Source organism: Rhinopithecus bieti, unplaced genomic scaffold (assembly GCF_001698545.2).
Source record: "Rhinopithecus bieti isolate Rb0 unplaced genomic scaffold, ASM169854v2 scaffold_4655, whole genome shotgun sequence".
Taxonomy (NCBI): domain Eukaryota; kingdom Metazoa; phylum Chordata; class Mammalia; order Primates; family Cercopithecidae; genus Rhinopithecus; species Rhinopithecus bieti.
Window position 1 is genome coordinate 1,352,621 of NW_016804517.1, and position 4,363 is coordinate 1,356,983.

Here is a 4,363-nt window from a genome sequence, read left to right on the forward strand (position 1 = left end):
AAAAATTTAGTTTGACACAAAATTCTGGTTATTTCTCACAAATATGAAGTGAAAATACCCAGACAGGTATTTAAGGACATAACCCCAATTTAATTGTGATTAAGATTTTTATTTAGCAAATTTCTCCACGGGCACTAGATGGCGACCTTCTCCTTTAAGAAAAAAAAACAAACAAACAAAAAAACCACACACACAAAAAACAAAAAAACCTAAGGTTTCATTAATACTCTGCTTTGACATATTACTACTACAGATTTAGAAATAAGAAACAGAGAGTAACGTCACATCTTTCAACACTGGATCATCAGAATCATAGAGTTTCTAAATTTTCTGGATCCATGCTAGAAGCAGCGTGGGAGGGAAAGCATGCTTCGTGGGTATTCCTAGGCATCCTGGACTCAAACTTCCGCCCTTGAAGTGATCTTGGACTTTCCCTCTCAAGATCTCATTTTCCTCCTTTATAACTTGAGGTTGTTGGGTTAGATCATCTTCAAAGTTCTTTCAGCTCTAATATACTATGACATGATTTTTAATAATTCAGTGTTTATTCTTCTACCAGCATGTCTTTTCTCAAGCTTTCCTTGTGGTCTAAATTAAATACTTCTTAAGCCAATGGACAAGATTTAATGTCACTAGCAATCAACATTATTTAAATTAAAACTGATCTATTCAAAAATAAGTTTTATTTTGGAAGATGGGTATGAATTTAGGGTTTTGAGGTGCATGTGTGAAATCTAAGTTTAAAGGTTTATTTTTTAATAAGCAGAAGAAACATTTGAATATCTTCATTTAAGATAGTGTAAGACTTACAAAAAAACCTTTTAAGAGTCATTTTAAAACTATTTTTTTCTGCTGTAAATAAAGTTAAAGCTATGCCTAGATTTTTGAATGTGATCAAAGGTTTTCTCTAATGTATTATTTTAAAATGTCAATTATTTTAGTCTGTGTAAAATGATAATAGCAGATTAAGTTCATAGACAGAAGCAACAGAATAGCAACTGTCAACAACACTAAGAACCCTTTCTCAAACGTCAGTAGACATAGCCAGACTTTAGCATCTGGTGCAATTAAGAAATTCAGATGTGGTATAAAACATTTTAATGTACAAAATCAGATAAGTAGAATAGTAAATAATAAATCAATCTCCAGAATAAAATATACACTTGTTTCAGAAAAGGTAGAATAATTTTTTTGTAAGTAGCCAGTAATTACACATTGAATTTTCTTTTTTAAGAAAAATTACTATTTAGGAAAGAATCTTCTGGTATCTTAGTTGCAACTATTTTTTTCCCTTAAAAAAATTACCAATGTATTCACTATTATCGGAAGAAATACCTCTCACTGACTACCAAATCAGACTCTCAAATAGTGACTTATGTTATGTAAATGCTGTCTGTGATATATAGATATAAAAAATGAAATTGTAAGAATCCGTGAATACGCGATTATTCTACTGTGCAGAATAATCCCTTTAGCATAGGGTAGATGGTGGATGCACAGATAAGACCTAAACACAGATAATTAAAGATGCAATTTCTCCCCCAAACTGGAACTGGTAGGGTGACCCAGCTTAGCACTGGTGGCCACCACTTCTGAGCCATTGAGAAAGAGATTGTGATATAATTTGGATGCTCTGTATACAAGACTGAAGGATAATAGATGAAAAAAAAAAAAAAAAAAAAGCCAGACACAAAACGATTACAATTAACACATGGCCTTTCTCTTTTCCATAATCATTTGGCTCATTACCGTATGTTCATCCAACTTTCCCACTAACAATTTTAGTTCACTTTCCCACCAACAATTATAGTTCACTATGTCCAGTAAGGCTTTACGCTGAAAAACCTTGGAACTGGTATTGCCCTGTCATTCTTACTAGGGTCAGAACCATGGGACTTCACAGTAACACACACACACACACACACACACACACACACACACACACCCGCCTTCCTTTCTGAATCCATCCAGGCATCAAAAATAGAAAAGAGGCAAAAGGCAAAGACCAAGATGAATTTATGCAGGTTACTGTCTAAAGGCAATTTAATATTTATGAAATGTCACACACATACACACACACTCACACTCTTTAGGATCCAGTTACAAGCGCTGCGTCATCCGCCAGATCACATGGTAATTGTTGCTATTTCAGGGATCAAGTGGCATAAAGCTCCCCCCCACCCCACCCCCTTCCCTTGGTACCATATAGCGTGGAAGAGTGAGTTTTGTGTGATGGAGTGGGACTAGGCTGTCTGATCCAACCCTCTGCTAGCAACTCGACTGTCGGTGGGGTGGCGCGCGCGTATTCTCACGAAGTGACTAGGAAAGGGGGGCGGGGGAGGGGGTCTCAGGGGAGGAAGGGCAGCTCTAATTGGTTTCTCAATGAAAGATAATCACCTACTCCCCAGAGAGACTGGAGATTAGCACTCTGCCTCTCCTCTCCATCGCTTTTAGACTTCTCATCCTCCCCTCCGTGCTTTTAGTCCATTCAGCAGAAGCGGATCGAAGCAGGAGGCTCCCCGCGCCGCATTAGGGGCGCACTCCGCCGCGCTCGAGTACTTAGCGCCCATTCACTCGCTCACCCGCGCCCTCCGCTCCCGGCTGCCGTCCCAGCCGCCGTCGCCGCCGCCGCCGCCGCCGCCGCCGCCCGAGAAAAAGTTTCGCGGAGGGGCTCAGTGAAAAAATGAGCGAGCTAGAGGAAGACTTTGCCAAGATTCTCATGCTCAAAGAGGAGAGGATCAAAGAACTGGAGAAGCGGCTGTCAGAGAAGGAGGAGGAAATTCAGGAGCTGAAGAGGAAACTCCACAAATGCCAGTCGGTGCTTCCCGTGCCCTCGACCCACATCGGCCCCCGGACCACCCGGGCGCAGGGCATCTCGGCCGAGCCGCAGACGTACAGGTCCTTCCACGACCTCCGACAGGCATTCCGGAAGTTCACCAAGTCCGAAAGGTAGGCGCGGAGGCCGTGGGCCCGGGTGTTCGTCTCGGCCCGCGGCGCAGAGGCTGGGGGCTCTGGCCAGAGGCCGGGGGGCGGGTCGGCCCAGGGCGCCCCCTGCTCGCTGCGGCGCGCAGAGTAGGGGTGGCCCGGCGGCCCGGGAATGGGAAGTGTTTATTTTTATTTCTGCCCATCACGTGCTGTGCTTGTCTCCGCCGGGCTGGGAAAGGCTAGCTCCACGGGGAGACGCGCCCCTGTGGCGTGGGGGTGGGGAGGAGGACCGCGGAAAGTTTACTCGCGCGGGCTAACTTGTGCCCTCCACACTCGGCTGCAGTCGCGCGGCTGTCCTCCGTGCGCCCCGCTGGGAGCGTCCACGCAGGGACCCAACCCTGCCCATCCAGGGGCCTGGAGAGCTTCCTAGCGGCGACCCCCCGGACTCAGGCCACTGGACATGCTCAGTGGGGCTGTCCGAGCCTCCCGGGGAGGGGCGACTGGAGGCTGGACGGGGTTGGGCTCAACTTAGGGACTGAACTTGCCCAGAACCTGAGCTCTGCTGGCGGGCGCGGGGACGGGGAGAAGCGGGACAGGGGCTCGTCTCTAGGGCAGGGATCCAGCCTGGAGCATGGGGGCGAGGCGGGGAAAGGTTTGTTCACAGGGTCACTTTCAAGGCAGCTGTGATGTCAGCAAGACATTGCAAAGAAACCCCACCTTCTGGACGTTCCTTTGCTCTGATCGTGTCTCTTCCAGAAGTGCAACACCTTAAGCTGTTCTGGGCTTGGAGTCCGCTCAGTGGCCTTGCACCTGAAGCAGATTTGGGGCTGCTCGTCAACCCTGTCCCAAAGTGGATACTGCACCCTCCCTTTTTGTTTTCCCCTGAATCCCTCCCTGGAAAAGTTGGGATGAAGAGGGCGGAGGGGTGAGGGTAGGCTGTTTTTCAGGACGCCTCCGGGCTCCTTCCTTTCCTCCTCTCCGGCACTTTGAGACAGATCCTGCCAGTTCAAAGTTGTATGTCGCTCCTTTGGGGTGTGCAGAGGAGGCTGGGTGGATTTTGGCCACAAGTAGGAAGCTTTTGCACTCCACTCGTCGCCTTCACCGGAGAAGGCTGATCGATTGGCTGCAGCATTAAAGCGCCTCTGGACATTAGGGAGAGGAAGTGCAGACTCCAAAGCCCATTACTGGCTTTTAGTCCCTGGAAGTGCAGGGCCGAAAGTGCATTTCTCAGGATATTGAATATTCCATTAGGCATGCCTTCATGCCCGCCTACCTCTCTTACTCCTTCCCTCTTCTTAGATCACTTGCTGTCTGAGTTTGGGGCCCTCAGGGGACTCCTAAACTAGTCCCCCTCTCTCCGTTTAGCTCTCTCATTTTTGAGACAAGCTCTTCTGAAGAGCATATCCTCTCCACTGTCCCCATCCAGCTCAGCTCCGGG

General features: G+C 47.3%; 1 pseudogene across 1 annotated transcript; it reads left to right on the forward strand.

Moving 5' to 3' along the window:
* Positions 1 to 1,600: 1,600 nt before the first annotated feature.
* LOC108527551 (cGMP-dependent protein kinase 1 pseudogene) lies at positions 1,601 to 3,355 on the forward strand (annotated as a pseudogene). Its single transcript, XR_001884843.1, has one exon. The product of XR_001884843.1 is annotated as a cGMP-dependent protein kinase 1 pseudogene (transcript).
* The last annotated feature ends 1,008 nt before the right edge of the window (positions 3,356 to 4,363 follow it).